We start from the raw sequence: 19165 nt of genomic DNA on the forward strand, positions 1-19165 counted from the left end.
TGCTCTATCGAACGGAGGGCTCAAAATTGAAAACTTCGCAAATAACACACACACCACACATACATAGAGAATTCAGTAACGAAATTTTGAAGTTCGTTGAACAGAACCTGCATACATATTGAACTACAATGAAACTTTCGTGAAAGCAGAGTTTTATTGAGGACGCATATGTATAAGCATGAAACGGAGCAATTTCTTTTTACCAATACTATAAGATTTACAAGAAGTTAGAAAAATGCTTTTACTAAAGATATACTATTATATTGAAATAGATCATTTTACATGCTATACATGAACGATAGTTGTACAATGCATATAATAATTGAACTTCTATACCCGTAGCTGCAGCGAATTCAAATTACTATCGAAAAACATTGAAAAAAAAAACTGTAATAGTTTCGTTCTTTTCTCTCCAAACAGCCACAAAAATAATCGGGAAGTAGATAGACGGCATTCGACTGTATGTCGACAGCGTCATGATTTACCGATCAAACGAAATGTCACGTTGTGCAATGTCATCAAAAGCTGCCACGTACAAAGAATGGCCGATCATTAGAAAAGAGGGAAAAGTTCAATCCGACACCTCATGCTCCCAGCAAACAAGTTGTCGAAACTTTCCACATATCGCAATTCAAAGCTCAGTGGTGACTCTAGAAATAAAAATTAATGTACATTTAGTTCCGTGTAACATATGTCAAATCCATTACAAAGTTTCGAAACGCACAATTTTGAGTTTGATTTTTTTTAGAAAAAGAACCGTAGAATCCAATGGATAATTTGCATTTAACAGTTTGCAAAAGTAGTTTCTGTATTAAGTAATATGTAACCTACACTCTGCCTTATGTTAAGTGAGAACTACTGATCATATAAAGCGTAAAACGCAGTTTATAGTTTCATATAGTGCAAGATAATGGTACAAACATACATAACTTTTACATATGGCTATGGGTTGATACGATATAAATAAGATTTTGGATATTGCAATGTTAAGTAAAGTAGAGTCATCATTTATAACAAAGTAAACTGTCACGCTTCTAATTACAAAAGTAAGGTTCTTAAGCAATGAAGTTCAGGAAGTCTGACGATCAGTGTTTTATTTTTAATGCAAAGGACACAGAGTGAATAGAGGGACGTACACAAAAATTTATTTCGAGGGGTGTCCAAATTCAATATTGGACAAATTATATTTAAGTTGATTAAATTACCCACAAAATTATACTAATTTTACAGAAAAGTCGGTACTTCGGGACCTCCAGGATCTATCTCCTGCGTACGTCCCTGTGCAAATACGACCAAATTTAGTTGAAAATGCATTTGAAACACAAAATAACGGAGTGTTACATTACAGTACAAAATCGAAAATATATATATATATATATATATATATATATATATATATATATATATATATATATATATATATATATATATATATATATATATATGAGGTTTCAAAACAACCGACGTTTGAGAGGTGATTTCTCACACCAAGATAAGACGAAAAATGGTTCCTTTCGGGGTTATAGATTGCCGAAAACATGAAAAAAAAATTTCAAGGTCCATAGCTCCTAAACTATGGGACCTACCGTAGTCGGGTCATGACTTCACTTAGGAATTAATATGTGCGATATTCAAAAATACATGTTTCAGAATCCTGCGGTACTTAGTAACAATTTTTATAGAGGCAGCGTGGCTACGGGCATTTTATTTGAAGTTCTTACCAACTACCTCTATAAAAACTGTTTCAGAAGTACTGCAAGGATTCTAAAACATGGATATTTGGATAGGGCACACACTAGTTCCTAAATAAAATCTTGACCCGACTACGGTAGGTCCCATAGTATTGGTGCTATGAACCTTTAAAGTCCACTTTTTCAAGTTTTCGGCAGCCTATAACTCCAAAAGGAAGCATTTGTGCATCCAGGTTGGTCTATAGGCCTACTTTTCGTCTTATCTTGGCGTCAGGAATAATCTCCCAAACGTTGTCGGTGTTGTTTTGAAACACCCTGTATATATAAATATATTAATGTACAAACTATTGTATGTAAAACAACGTCCACACGTATAAGTGTACTAATTAGCCTACTTATTAAAGAGTCCTAAAATCAACTTGCAGTGTCTGTAATGTTATTATCATGTCCCTATCATGTAAAATAAATGAATTGTAGGATCATACTATTATGAAGTTGCCAAAAGAGTACCTTATTTATATTATAGCATTTCCTATTGTAATAATAATAATAATAATAATAATAATAATAATTTAAATTAAATATTTTCCAAAATATGCCCTTCTAGTTACTGGAAACTAACTTCACACTTTAATTCAAGCTAGACACTACAGAGGAGCTCCATGGTGTCCGTATGGTTATTGTGCGCGTCTTCTGCGGAGAAGGCTCGGATTTCTGGGTAAGTGATCGTAAGGTTCGGATTCCACATTGAGCTGTAGATCCACGTCCTGTACAGGCTTGTTGATGAAGGAGACACTAAATACCAAACAACCAATCAACGAGATATCACTTGCTCGATAGAGGAACTGCGGATGCTGAGAAAATAAGATGTTTAACTTAGATAAGTAAAGCACACAGTTGTCAAGTAAATAAGTTATAATATTAACTTCATTGCACTTGCTTATACCTAAGTTACATTACGTAATTGAAGCTCTTAAAGAAATGGAGGTGTACAAGTTCCATCTGTTGGTTCTTTTGTAAGGATTTTGAATTTAGTTACTGGAACGAGAAATCAGATATTTAAGGAAAGTTTTTCATCATCAACTTTCATTTCAAACGTGAATAATTCTGTTTTGTTTTTATCTTTGTTTCCAAAAAGAAGTAATAAATAAAGAAATAAGTAATGATAAATATAAAAAAATGTTCTTTACTGTATTTGCAACATATTCCTGAAATTGGTTGCTCATTAAACTTTAATTTTACATTGATTTTAGGTTGTATGCAATTGGCACGATCAAATCAACATGTAAAATTCGTAGACACTTAACTACGCAGATGAAAATATCAACTCTACACAATTATAATTATTTACTCGTTTAGATCTATCATATATGCATAAACGAAATTATGTAATTCTAAATATGTATGATTAATAAGGGTCAAAGAGACAAGTTTCATCTATGGTTTATTATTATTATTATTATTATTATTATTATTATTATTATTATTATTATTATTATTATTATTATTGTTATTAATATTATTATTATTATTATTATTTTACTAACGCTCGGGAAAATGGTTATTAAGGAGACTACAAGCAGAACATCTAACGTATATTGTTTCAGAAATATTTTTATTGCAAAAGCCACATTAAAAACACCCAGTAAGTAGAACGTACGTATGCTAAATTGCGTCTGATGAGAAATTAATTGCTTCTCTATGTCTCCTAGATTTAGTTTTGTTCGAAAATTACAAATATTACCATTGCTCTTAACATTCGGATTTCGCAATGTTTCTCCTCATAACAGAAAAGAAAATATACAAACAATTTATTTATAGGACCAGAAGCACTTATTTTATGCCATTTCAGTGCTCTTTGATCCATAGTAAAATAACCCATGACAATACTTTGAGAGTTATTTATATCAACGTTTATTACTAATGGTTTCTTTCTTTAACAGGAAATGAATATAGGCATTAATTGTTATAATTTAATTCAATTATATAAAGCCATGCTTTTGTATCTACTCCGGAAATATAAGTCATAACAGCTCATTTCTTTCTTGATCTATTCTTCTGTAAATTCAATGCATTACTAAACAATAATATATGATTACTATTTTGCGTACGGTCATTTGTTCACGTGACAGGATAGTGTATGCACAGTAAGCTATCTCTGAACATTAATACGAAATATATAAACAAGATTTTTATTTGATAGCATTGTATGTCTGCGATTATTATACTGCAAACAATGGTTTGAAAAAAGTTTCAACGACTGAAACAAACATTTGTTGAATGCTATTATAATGTTAAAAATGGGGCTGCGATGATGTTCAAAGCTTGTCTAGATTACTCTTTAGATAACTTCACATTAAGAAAAAAAATGTTACGGATTTTCAGTTATGCCAGGTTTCTTCACTAGTAAATCAGGAAAGATACACGAAAAATTTCATGTAATGTGATTTTTTTCTTTAGAAAACACACACACACTCAAAAAAATGGAACATAGACAATTTAAGGCAAAAATTAACATTTTTCCGACGGCTTTCAGTAATTATATAATTTAAATGTTTAAAAAAAATCGAAACACACCGTAGTTAAAATATAACATACTAGCATTTTATTGATGAAATAAATTTAGAATCTGGTTTAATATAATAAAAGTCGCTCAATGAAGAAATAGTCAAATCAAGAATTCTGATGGAAAATACGTCCCAAATTCTAACTAAACTTGCTTCACAATTCGAATCAAATATCAAACAGAAAAATAATGGGTTATTGCATTTGGAAACTATATCACTAATATTGCTTCATAGAGAGTTCAGGTGTTTAACACACTTTTTTTTTTTTTTACCTTCAACAATTTTGAATGGTTGAACACTTGACTGTTCATTCGTTCGTTACAGTCATCTGAACACCAATTTTCACTTCCAGTCTCCTGTTAAATTAATTACGAAGCTTGTGTTTCTGCTATGTGGTCGACCATGGTCAACCTTCGTGCTGCATCTTGATCCGTAGCAGTGTCACTCACAGAAGAAAAAACTAACGACACTCACTGAATCACATTTCGCATTCAAATTCGTTCCATTTACTTAAAATCTATCTCTTGTCGCATTAGTCATTATGAAAATCAGAAATTTTAAAGCCATTCTAAACTTAATATTATTGCTTCAGCATTTATATCTACTAAATAAGTATTGATGACAGGCCTAATGCAGTAATACTATTGGTTTTCAGTTCGGATACCGTAAGACCAGTACTCACACCCATATATAACGACGCATGGTCACTTCATTGATTTATACATATACAGGGTGTACAGCGTAACTCAAGTTATTAAACATTTGAAATTTACATGTTGATCGAAAACTTACAATATCACATTTGTTATTTATTGTTGCAAACTAAGGACGCTACAATATTACAAACACCGACATTTTGGTATCCTCTATAAAAGTAGTAACGTAAGTGAGGCGGACGGTGCAACTCACATCCGAAGTGTCTAATACTACTGTCATGATATCACATACTTTCGGATGAATAGGAACAAATATACAAAAAATTGAAATTTGACTTTATTTCAAAAGCCTTCAATTCGAGAAACTGCCTAAATAATTGCCTAATCCAATTACACAGATGGGTTTTAATACATAGAGAAAAAAAAACATTTATGACATGCGAAAAACATAGATTACATGCGTAAATCCTTCAGTTTTTGGACTTAAAGTACGACTATATATATATAACATCCTGCAGCAAATGTATAAATGAAAATTTATGTTTTATAATGCAGTCCGTATAGGCATAACTTTCACTTACACTCTCACTTACTGTATAAGTGTTTCGCATATGCGTATTTCCCGTATGATTGTATGTAGGCGGTGAGGATCGGATATACAGATTGACGTATATACCATATGGCTTATGTATGTAGCATACGTATACGTATGTAATATACGGAAGACAGTTAATGTCACGCATCTGCAGCTGCATGATACAATATATAAGCGGGGAAAAGAAGTAATGGATAACATATTCTCTATACAGATTTCCGTAGTAAACATACGGAATCCGTATTTGTACAATAGATCTTAACGCCGTTTACAGCAATTCTACACCTAAAACTATCCTGGGATATGGTAAATAATGGTAAAGTTTGAAACACTGCTTAAAATTATGTAATTCCAGGAGCTTATTGTTCTAATTACAACTAACAAAAATGATCGTTGTAATGTTATAAAAGCATAGCTCTACGATATATATATGAAAAATTCTAAAAAATACGCTATTTTAAGCAATATATCCGATTTTACCTTGTTTTTCGTGTCTCCGGAATGGTTCAAGATACCAAATTGCTGTAAACGGCATCATGATCTTTATTGAAAACTATCTACGGAATTGGATGTAATACTTATATAAACACTTTTTCGAAATAAACTACACTGAGAAAAGTCAAACTCCAATTCATTGTAACTTTTTTGCTACTTGTTCGAAATACGTCATGTGATGGCCGTAGTGTTTGTCACTAAAGTACTTTGTATGTGTATTATCCCGTGCATGTAACTTGTATTATTATTGTTGTATAATCCTCCAAAATTTGCTTATTTTTCGATGTCTGTAATAATGTAGCGCCCTTAGTTTAAAATCTGTATAACAAGTGTAGCATTGTAAGATTTTGCTTTGCATGTAGACGAAGTTTATTATAAACCTGACCTAGTGCAAATAAAAATATTGAGTTGGCAACATTGTTCATCTGGTTATAGTGAAGAGTATATCAAGCAATGCCTCATTTAGATATTTCCATGGTACGCAATTTCAGAGTGTTGTATCTATTAGTTTAAAAGTTACAAGAACGTATCAAGGTAAATGATCCACCGTATATATACAGGGTGACTGATAATTCGATGCATACCTTGCAAGGGGATATTTTACAAGTACTTTGGAACATTTTCACTTATATGAACAAGGGGTTGCAAGTCAATAGTTTCTGAGTAATTATCACATGTGTGATTTCTTTGAAATTTGCCGGCTAACGAGAGATGCACGAGAAAGCTCTATCCTAACCTACTTTCACATACCGTAGAACGTTGAAATTTTACATGTGTAACCCTGCATACCTATGTAACTAATGTGGTAATGTGCAGCTAGTAACTCTGCACCATTGATGTGTTATGGGTCCGAAAGTGAAGTAAGGTGTAGTGATCCAAAATCCATTACTCCACCTCAGAAAGCAGCGTGGTAACACCGCAGAAGTACTTGTTCCTAGAAAATGACTGTATGGTAGGGAAGAGATGGAATGAAGATGGTGTAAGGTCGAGAGTAAACGCAAACTATGACGGATTTTATACCCAGGCTCGTGCATCCGCCTGGCCAAGATTCGGGCAGTGAACGAGTTCCTGATCCCTTCTGATTACAGCCTCGTTGCTGAGATGGACAATAAAAGCGAATCGATCTACCAATCAAACATATAATGAATTGAGACAACAACGTTTCATTTTTTCTACAGTGCCAATAGGTGAGATCTATCAAGCAAACATGATTATACATCACACCATGTAACGCTAATTTAGAATTACATTTTACAAGGAACATCACGTTAGTGATCCAAGTTGATTTGGACCAAATTTGGCAGGTCTACTTACAAGACATAAAGTAAGCGAATTTAAAATTTATTTTCCGTGGAAAGGAAACGATCCTTAGGAGCAAAAATCCTCCAGCCGAAAGTTTGAAAGTCTAGGCCAAGAGCGCAGGAAGAAGTAGAACAAAGCCAATGAAATTGCAAACAAATGTATTATGCGTAAAATAAGGGAATATATATTTCGTATTTTCCATGACAAAGCGGTTTCTTGGGGGCAAGAGCCATCGTCGGAGAATTTTAACACACCAATAACGAAAGAATACTGGGAAGAGAAAAAATGAAATGACCATAGAAAGGTGCGTATGTGTTTGTGTGTGAAAGAAAACAGAAAGAAAAAAGCATGTACCCGGTTACTTTTACGTAATTTCGTTACAATTCTGTAGGAACTTTAGGTACTTCTTAACTACCTTCATTATTAATTTTGACATTTCGTGGTGATAAGTATTGTTGTCCACGAGCTGAGATGAAACAAAATAGTTATGACGAGACAGAGCTCCTGAAAATAAGCAAATACACTTCTCGAGACGAGAAAGCACTTTCACTGTTTTTCTCGGGACGAGACAGCTTCAAATTTAGTTTCATGGTCAAAACTAGTCATAAGTCTGCCCCACCTAAGCACTTTGTCAAGGAAAATAAGAAACTTTTTTTATTTGTTTATTTTTTTTACGTCCACTACACCTGAGCACAATTTCATTTGCTTTAGTCTACTTCTTCCTGCGTTCTTGGCGTCAGCTCTCAAATTTTTGGGCGGAAGTTTTTTTTTTTATCTCACATTTACCACAAAAATTAAAACAAAGAAAAACAAACATTTTTTTTAAATTTTACATCATGCCTAGTATCTGCCGTATATGTATCTATATGTTGATCGAAATACCAAAGCAATACTATTATGTGAACAGAAAAATGATCTGATAAAGCACATAGAAGATGAGTCAGTGCTCGACTGGATAGCTGACTTAACATCTTCCTGTTTACGTTAGCATTTCTTATGAAAAAAATAAATCATTACTAAACTCTACAATACACTTTTCTTGTTTTATACTTGTTTTATACTTCAAAAGAGGTGGAATAAACATACACAAGAACATAATAAATATTTGAAAGATAAACACAAACGTATTATTCCAATGTTTTCCAACTCGTGTCCCACAAACGTAAAATCCATTAAACACGAGATACTAACTGAAGAGGTATATTATATTAGAATTTGACTAAAAACAAATGTTAGATTGGGGATTACTAACGAGTAAAGCTGGGTTGATTTCAAACGATTTCCCATTTATATGTATGATGTTTCTGTCTTAGGATTTTACAATAGTAACTTACTCTAATGCATTACTAAATGTAATTTCATTACCGATATGTTTCTATTGTCTAAGGTAGATTTAATATTTGACCAGACCTTCAACTCAAAATATTTTCCTCGTTAAACATTACTAATCTCCAAAGAATTATTAAACCGCACACTAGACTACTTTACTAGTGCATTCTGAAAATAAAAAGAAATAATAATCTGACCTTGGAATGAACCTTGCTTTTTACTCTGAATGTTGAGTTACTATGGCCTTATACACCATGTATATTTCATGTTGCAAACCTGCAACAAACAGCCACTCACAATTCCGCATAATTATAGTATGAGAGTCAAGAAGGCCCCGACTCAAAATCGGTTGAGAATCATTGTATAACACGATTCGGCACAGTAGAAGCAAGTTTTAAAGATTTTTTTTTCAGATACTGTCAAGTGCCACGTAGAAAGTTCATATGTTAAAGTAGTATCAGTATCACACATAAGAGGGCTGCAAAACTGTACTGTCAAACATACTGATCTCATATTTTTTTATGCCATTAAAGTTTTAGATTTATAGAACATTACACTTAAAATACAGAATGCTAATTTACTTTATGAACATCTACAAGACTGCATACATAGAAGTTGAAGAAACTGCAAATTAACTCAAGACTTTACGACAAAGGTTTTAAAACCAATTGATGTGAAAGCAAACGGAAAAAAAGGTTCTTGACATGTTAATTTCGTACATGAATTATGCTTTAGGAAAAGCTATCTTTTCCTTTCAAGAAATCAAAACCTGATTTAATATAACATATTTTACTAAAATACCAAAACAAGTAGCTCTACTTCTTTCACAGAAGTCGGGGCTCTTTGGTATCATAGATATTAATATTTGCAATAAGTTCTCGTTGGTTTGAAATAATAATAATAATAATAATAATAATAATAATAATAATAATAATAATAATAATAATAATAATTACAGTTCCCTTTACTTAAAATATATATACTGAAATTACAAACTTTTACGATTTTGAAACAAAGAACAATGAAACAGTATAAATTGAATTTTATTTTTCTTTTCAGCTTTGTTTGACAGAATGGCAATTTCCTTTATATACTGACTAAATTTGGTTCCCTCAGCAAAATTTACTATAATTTACTCGTTAATCATAGAAATTAAATCAAGGCACTAGAAACAACGTAGTCAAAAGAGAAGATGCAACGTCAGTTTTGGACTTCACCCTTTAAACACTTACATTCATCATTACTTTGGCTACGATTCGATCATGTGATCTCTCAGTACAACAGCGTGGGGAGCCGGTCACTAACAATTATGCCATACATAAGAAGAGGAAAAAAGAAACATAATAACATGAAACCCTGTGGGAGGAAGGTGTGTTACCTGACATTAGAACAAAAATATGTTTTGGCTTTAGCAAAGATATGAAGAGATAATGTTCGTCCACCGCTGCTTTACCAGCTACTGCGAATGTTCCGCCTCAAGCATTGTAGACGCATCTTTGTGATTCGTAACTACTTGCTTATAAGATTAAAAAAAAAAAAAAGCTTTACTTTACAACACAGTTTATCTCTCTTCTTTCATACTTTGTAGTGAGATAGGTAAAGGAACGTGACATAATAAATGTGATGTGTTAATGCTGAAAAAATCTAACATTGGTTGCAACCAATACGGATTCCTTATAAGATATCCGATTTTACTCTAATATCATAGTATTCTTATATATTACGAAATCGAACACGAACTCACCGAGGTTCAGGTATTGTGCGACGTGTTGCTTCGACATGGGAGGTTGATTTATGATCAGAAAATCTCAGATTGGAATTTAAAATATGTCTATCCAGATGATATTATTATTATTATTATTATTATTATTATTATTATTATTATTATTATTATTATTATTATTATTATTATTTGTCGTTCCTCTTGTTTATTTATCCAAGTCAGATTTCAGACTTATTAACTCTAATATTATGAACTCTTTCATTCCTATTTGCTAGTCATGTTTTTGTTATACTTAATTTCTAAGTTTATCTATCTGGCCACAAATGAAGGCAAAACGAGTATACAGTCTTGGGAAAAGGATTACGAGAAATGTGCTTTGATTTCTATTATAAGTACAAGTTCTGCATTTGTATGTCGGAAACTTCCAACCGAATTAGCTACAAGAATCAATCCAGAAATCTCCTAATCTGAATCGAGTAGACTATTGGTTACTAAATTACGATATGCAGCTATTGAAAGTGGATGATGAACTGTTTGATTAGTAGCAATCGAAAAAAAATATATATATATATTACTGTTATGTTTGTGTGATTTAAAAACTAGCCAAATTATAATGATTCGGCTCATTGCTAGATTTGCCCTGGTTAAGCAGTTAATACATATTATGATAATGTATTTCGTAATGAAATCATTGTGTAGGTTACATAAGCAACGTATAAACTTATTCAGTCTGTAAAATAACGTGCTATTCAATGCCTGGACTGTGTTTCTTCCAGACATGTTTTTTGGGATCACTGCTAACCGGAGCTCTGAGAGTGCCCTTCCCGGAAGAGACCAAAATATTACGTCTATAATATAATAATAAATAGAATAGTATTGTGTGAAAATATTATATGCCCCTCCGAATACTAAGTGTGATCCCGGAACATTTTTTTTTTCTGAAAGAAACTGCTTGGACTGCAAAAAGTGCACGAGACAGGTTGAGATATCGGCTAACTTTAGCCGTTTCTACAATCCATTCATTGTTGCTAATCAAGTGATTTTCTGCAAGACATTCTAGTGTTGTTGGCAGTAACTTCCCTTAAAATTACAGAGAATGCATAAAGCAATACATTATGAACAATGTATATACTTATGAACGTTTCATCCTGTTAAAAAATAACCAGAATTTCAATTGCAATAGTATTCGAGAGGAGAACATACTCGGTTCAGGTGCACCAGAATTTTTCAACACGTTCTGCATTTATTTATTTTTATTCTGTTTCATGAAACTAAAACGTGAAAGAATTGCTCAAGGCAGTTATGAAAATTCCTTTGCACTATATCAATCACGTTTCTTGTGTGGGACTATGCAGGTAAGCTTTTGTTACAATCCTAACTCTTGTATCGGTTCTTTGCCTGGGAACTTGAGAAAATTCACACAATCTTGCACTAAATAGGTAGTTTTGTCACGTAAAAGAGACAGGCGTTAGGAGCGAGTGTGCTGTAGCAATCTAACATTGAATCACATGGTTCGGAAACATGTCTATGCATTGAGATTTCCTTACTTCTAGATAGTTATCCCATTGGGGAATAGGGGAGAAACAGAAAGGCTTCTCACATTTAACAACTCATTCGGTGTCATCTTCTGAAATGTTCTACAGTAACTTTTTTTTTTTTTTTTTTTTTTACGGCGTCTTTACAGTGATGTACTTATTTCGTGCTGCTGTTTACGAACATTACGCTTCTTTCATGGAATTATGCCCTAGAGAGCCTTTTCACTTTGACGCCAAATCTTGGTGGAATTTCTGCTTCCAGTGCAAGACAACATAATTTGCGCATGCTTTTATTTCTCATAAAAACACCTACCTTTTCTTTCCATTAAAGTTACATGTAAACGTATCATACCACCTGTGAAGTAGTCGTATTTTTTTTTTGTGTGTGTGTGTGTGTGTGTGTTTAGCTTAACACTCTTGAGGTATTTAGTGAGAAATATTGTGAAATACCACAATCTCATTAATTAATATTTTACTTTCAGCTCACGACAAGGGCGTCATTTAGGGAGAAGTGGGGGCCATTTGCTCCCTCTAAGTTTGAGATTTATATAGATTTTATCAATAAAATAGTAGTAAGTCAGTGTAAAACGCGAAATTTTACTTATATCAAGGGGTCTTCCCCCCCAAGCCAAATCTGAAATGATGCTACTGCCTCACGAATATATTATTTAGGAATAATGGAGACTGTGGTAAAAACAAATAGATTATGGCAAAATAATTGGTGGATCGAGGAATCAAGAAGACAAAAAGACCACACGCAAAGCCATTCACAATCAACAAGCCATTCCATGTAGTACTTAAAGTAGAATAAATTTGTTTGGTTCAATTTTTAGGTATCAAAGTGCAAAACAAGCATCGCAATGTATAAGTAAAATGCATACTTTCTGAATACATTTGTTATATATGCGACCACACATTGCCGTCTGCACCGGGGCGCAATTGTTCTCCCTGGATATTACAAGGCGTTTACGATCTTTAAAAAATATGTCAAAGTATATAAGATTTGCTTACCCACATACTGCAGCATTAAATATATTCATAATGAATACTATAACACAAGGACAAGTAAAAAATCCTGCAATATTTTGGTATATAACATGCGTGTATTTATTACAGAGAACTAAAGCAGGTTAACATTCAAAATATAGCCCTAGCTCTTCGTATAGGACTGTCTGCAGCCATCTTCTTGCCAGTTTCTCGATTCCATGTCGATACCACATCTTGTTCTTAAAGGTCACTGTTGATTCCACCTGCTACTGGTTGGCGACACATCGTAATGTCAGGAAGTATGCCATGGATCAAAATAGGTAGTAATCCGAAAGGATAGGGTCAAAACTATATGCTGGGTTCGACGCCATGAAGTTCCTGTTTCATGGTTTCTCGTTCTAAGCGTTTCTCGATCCAAGTGTGGTTTTCCGTTATCAGGGCTTTCGGTTCACCAATGCAAGATTTTTTGGCGTAGTGCAAAATACATCCGCTGAAACTCTTGAGGTACAATAATTAGGAAAGAACTCGTAGTGAATTACCCCACACAGAGTATGGCTTTATGCTCGAAACGGCCCTGTTTGACGACCAAGTCTGGAAATTTACCTTTGCTCAGCCACTGTTTTTGCGTATTCGGATTTCGGTAAAAACATTGGAATGAGATATGTAATGTCCAGATCTACTGCGCATGGGAATATATATAATGTGCTGGTGATAGTCACAGTAGAACCCCTTGTTTTGTGCGTCATTATGAATTATGATAGAATTTCATTGCATACTATTTATATGCTATACAAAATTGGACTGCAAAATATTATTGATAAATTAACAAGTGTATTCCCGGTTGTGTATAATGAGCTTATAAAGTAAAGGAAAAAATTAAAGGTCATTTCCCTTCGACGCAAGGCACAGAAGTCCAAAGGATGTGTGTGGAAGTCAAGTGTCCGCACTTTCTAGGCATTGGGACTCATGGAGACGAAATAATCAGCAACACATTTCAGATTCCTTTAGGGGCCGCTGTGGCTCAGTGGTAAATCGTTCACCTCTGGGTCCTCGGTTCGATCCCAGCTTGCGCCAAGTGAACTTTGTGGTCGACATACATCATATGCGTGGGTTTCCTCGGGGTTCTCGTGTTTTAGCTCACTTTTTCATTCCACCATTTCATTCATTTTTCATCATCCCATATCCTTTAGCCTAGCAGGCATAACCGTAGGACGTTAAACTTAAAGATTTCATTTACAGATTCCTTTACTTCTCCAAGTTGCCCTAGGTACTCATTTCAAATATCTGGGTGGATTTCAGAATCGAACTGGAACAAGACAAATTCCTCACTCACACCGGGAATCGAAGCCAAATTAGCAGGTAGTCTCATTAACGATTGTACCATCGCGGTTCTTATGCTGAGCATATAAACATTGACAAATTTTCAGAAATGTGTCCCTATGTATATACGCAATGCACTTACCCAATACGTCAATTTTCTGACACTAATCACACATGCCAATAGAGATAATTAGTATCGATATTTGAATACTATTAGCGAAAGGATATTATATTTGTTTTAATTTTTGCATGGGTGTTGTTGAATGAAAGTGTTTGGTTACACATTTTTAACATTACTTTTCATAAATGAGTTTAATCTAATCTCAATTGCTTTACTTGTAACAAAAACACAAACCATATTCGAATACCAGAAATATTTTAAAATAATATATTGTTAAATATAAATCTCATAAACACTTTATACATAATAAAAATACTGTAGCAAACACACCATAAGAAGATTAATAGGGAATAGCTTAAACTATTCAATTATTTTATTTCATAGCATGTGCTAGTAACAGAAATGAAATGAAATGAAATCTTTGAGTTTTACGTCCCACGGTTATGCCGGTTAGGCTAAAGGAGACGGTGATAATGAGAGATGAGTGAAATGGTGGAATGAAGAAAGTGGGAGGAAACGGGAGTACCCCGAGAAAACCCACGAGCACGGTGTTTGTCCACCACAAAGTTCACTTGGCGGGGGCTGGGATCGAACCCGGGACCCCAAGCACCAGAGGTGAACGCTCTACCACTGAGCCACCGTGTGCTAGTAACAGAAACGTAGCGTAACAAGAGATATAAAATGTCATCAATAAATTTACTCGCAACTATCGAATGTCACGTCGGATATCCCTCAAATACAAGGTTGTGAAATTCTGTATGAAATATAAAACAAAACTGCCTCATCTTATATTGTTTATCATATGAATATAATATACAATTACTAGGATTAAAATTCTTTTTTATACTACTATAAATCTACAGAAAATTCAGAATAAAAATTGCTCTTAAATGTAAGTGAAAGTGTAAAAAAAAAAAAAAATTTCTTTAGAAATTATATATATATATATATTGTGTACTGTGTCCCAGGAGGAAGGGGCAATATTCTGTGAAATGGTAGTATGAATGATTCTAAGCAACAAAAAAGTTCATTTGAACATAGGTCCTAATCTCAATGGTTTGAGAGCTACAGGTTGTGATCCATTTTTGACTTTGTTGCGCATTGTTCACCCTGTATCTATTTTACAGAGGTAAGACATAGCGGATTTGATAAGTGATGGAATGACCTTGCCAACGGTATGCAGCATGTGGCAGTGTTGTCTTTGGAAGGGAAGCTATTGACGGAAATTTGAGATAGTTAAGATTATTTAAAGAAATTGGATTGCAACACTGATTCCAAATATGCCCCAATAACTTCTCTTCCAAAGATACCACCGGCACATATTGCACATCGTCGGAAAGGTCATTCCATCACCTTTCAAATCCGCTATGTGGTTCCTCTGTAGAATAACTACAGGTTGAGCAATACGCAATATAATGTAAAAGACGGTTCCCAATCTGCAGCTCTCAAATCCTTGAGATTAGGACCTATGTTCATATGAACCTTTTTGCTTAGAATCACTCATACTACCATTTCCCAAAATAGTTCCCCTTCCTCCTGGGACACCTTGTATATATATAATATCAAAATCGATTCATTACTGGGCCGCGGTGGCTCAGTGGTAGAGCGTTCACCTTTGGTGCTTGGGGTCCCAGGTTCGATCCCAGCCCCGGCCAACTGAACTTTGTGGTGGACAAACATCGTGTGCGTGGGTTTCCTCGGGATTCTCCCGTTCCCTCCCACTTTCTTCATTTCACCATTTCATTCATTACTCATCATCACCGTCTCCTTTTGCCTAGCCGGCATAACCGTGGGACGTAAAACTCAAAAATTTCATTTCATTTTTTTTTTCGATTCATTACTCTTTTTTATAATACTACGCTGTGTTTTACCAATAATAAAACTTATCATATTGCGTCCCGGCAATCACGGATACCTAAATCCTCTTCTCTCCCCCTTCATGCCTCTAGCGACGAAAGGAAAATAGTATGGTGATCGTAAAAAAAAAAAAAAAAAAAAAAAAAAAAAAAAACGAGATTTACATATTTCGTGACGCATAGATGCAGAAAAAGTGATTTTTCGATACCCGTCTGTTTTTCTGTTTGTCCTCATCTACACACACCTAGGGACCATACCGTTCAGCGTATCGAGACCAGATTTTAAACCAAGGGTTTTTATGCGATTGCGCAGAGCGGATTTTCGAATTTTCTATCTACCCCTAAACATAAGGGTAGTTTACAGAATTTAAAAAAAAATACAGTTTTCCCGAAAACGGCTCTAACGATCTGGTTTGTATTTCAGAAATCAATGTTTCAACAACTCCATACTGTGATATGGCATTTGTCTGAAAAAATCGAGAAAGTGTAGTTTATTATTAGATTAGATCTTTAGAATTATTACCTCAAAAACGGTTCATGCGATTTTGTTCACATTTCATAAATAAACTTACCATTAATTGCTTGACAATCTGGCATAATTCACATGTCCTAAAATATATACGAGGGGTAGTTTATTCTGGGGGGTAAGTTTTTTTTCGGACGACTTTTTCAAGAAACGACACGCAATTTTCTTCATATTTCATAAATAGCTACATATTCATTAATAACCTGACAATATGATACAACTCATTTGTTCTAAAAATGTCCGAGTGGTAGTTTATTTTTGGGATGCTGAGGCAGTTTTGTTCATAGTTTATAAATACATATTCTATTAATGATCTTACAATCTGGTATAACTCATTTGCCCTGAAAAAAAAAAAGGGAGTAGTAGTTTATTTTTCGGTTTTTTTTTTCGGACGAGTTTTCCAAAAAAAAAAAAGAATCAAGTGAATTTCTTCATGTCATAAATATTTCATTAATAACTTGATAATAATTTGTAAATTATTCCTTGCCAAAAAAGATTTTAAAAAAGCACAAGGGGAGTTCACTCTTCATAGCGAAATTTTGATCATATTATATATATATATATATATATATATATATATATATATATATATATATATATATATATATATATATATATATATATTTAATTAACTAATTATTATTCTTATAGTGTTGCACAAATCGCATCTGTGACAATATCCAGAAGAAATAGTTTACACTTATTTTTTCTTTTATTACAATTTTGTAAAATACCACAAATGCGACTTTATTAATTACCTTACAAGGAAAAATTTCATTAATAACCCTAACATATGCATAAGTTATTTCTTATGGAAAATCTACAAGGGATAGTTTACTTTTCGGAATAAGTTTTCTTTGGCAAGTTCAAAGGCAAGTTCTCCGAAAATGCCTTGAGACTTTGTTCGTATTTCACAAGAAAATGTGTTATTAATAACTGCAGCATTACATGATTTAGTTGAAGGAATTGGAGCGAGAAAGTTTAGTACGGTGGCCCGTACCTTTTGTTTTCGTGAACCCTTTTTCACGTAGTTCTTCCTTAATGTTGAAGAATCAGGGAATGATATAGAAGTGTATTTTTCTTTTTAATGCACACAATTTCGCATCGTCTTCTTCACTCCAAGGTATGTCAGCACAGATAAATGTTTCACACAAATCTTTGAAAGATATGCTGTACAACACTGCCCAAAGATTTGTTGCATTATTATTATTATTATTATTATTATTATTATTATTATTATTATTATTATTATTATTATTATTACTATTATTATTATTATTATTATTATTATTATTATTATTATTATTATTATTATTATTAGTTTGGATATAGTTTAAACCCACGTTTGTGTTTCTGTCCCTGTGCATGAAATTTCAGAGCAAATTTTCTTTTAGTTGCAATTGCCGTATCACACACACCTTCAGTAGAGAATAAGCTATCCGTGGCAACAACTTTTCCACCACCAAGTTCAGAAACAAAACTATTTAGTATTGAAGATATACTACTTTAGCTCTAGGCATTTTGCATTAACAAAACTGTGCCCTGTACAGACTGTTAGACTTAAAAATGGTCTAAAAATATTTGCACAGTTAAAGGTGAATGGGCAGATGTGTTATACGATTGCAACTCTCGGCAATGCAGAATTTGTAGAGGACAAAAACCGGAAATGTTATTTTCTTGATGTGAAATGAAGTTACAAAATATTGTACTTTATTTCATTTTTTCCTGTAAACGTTCAGGAGATAAGCAGTTAAAATAATGAACAAATACTGTACTAATAATACAGGAAAATGTGTCAGAAAAAACTATGTTCAGAAATTGTTAAAAATAAAAGAATGCGTTTTAAATCACTTATTATTTAATGAAACAAAATTATAATGAGCAACGCTTATATTTATCGGAGAAAAGATAGAGAAAATCATTAAAATTCTAACCCAAATAATTACATACAGCGCTAACTAAAAGACATCATGAAAATTTACAGTAACTGTATTGCCCACGAGATCGAGTTCTTTTTGTACAAATAGACCTATATTAAGTATATGAAATTTCGATTTTTTATTTTAAATATTTATCTCAATGCAAACGTTTATTCAAGTCAACCAACTGTTTATTGGTTCTTTTACTAACCAAGCTTTTTTCTCTCGACCATCAACAATAGAAAAGGTTCCAAATTAATCATAAATTAAATAACCACTAACGTGTTAAGTAATATTTAAAATGTACATTATTTTTTATTTACTTTTGACGTGCTTACGGTTGAGAGATAATACAATCATATATATATAACACATGCTGGTTCATTCAAATATGTTAATATTACTCGTATTAAACAAATAGACTCACATTGGATACATTTATTCTCTAAGTAATTCAAATTATACTTTGAACAATAAGTAAATTTCTTGAACAGTATCACGAACCGCTCTAATTAATAAATTTTTAGACACTTCATAAGTTTT

The 19165-nt window shown here is 33.1% G+C and overlaps 1 long non-coding RNA gene across 1 annotated transcript in view; it reads right to left on the reverse strand.

Moving 5' to 3' along the window:
* Positions 1–2153: 2153 nt before the first annotated feature.
* Positions 2154–19165, reverse strand: part of LOC145688505 (uncharacterized) — a 70594-nt gene continuing 53582 nt past the window's right edge. The window contains exon 2 of the long non-coding RNA XR_014131926.1: positions 2154–2545. This is a non-coding gene — a long non-coding RNA (uncharacterized LOC145688505). The remainder of the gene's footprint in view (positions 2546–19165) is intronic.

Source organism: Thermobia domestica, chromosome 6, assembly GCF_964235325.1.
Source record: "Thermobia domestica chromosome 6, izTheDome1.hap1.1, whole genome shotgun sequence".
Classification (NCBI taxonomy): Eukaryota; Metazoa; Arthropoda; class Insecta; order Zygentoma; family Lepismatidae; genus Thermobia; species Thermobia domestica.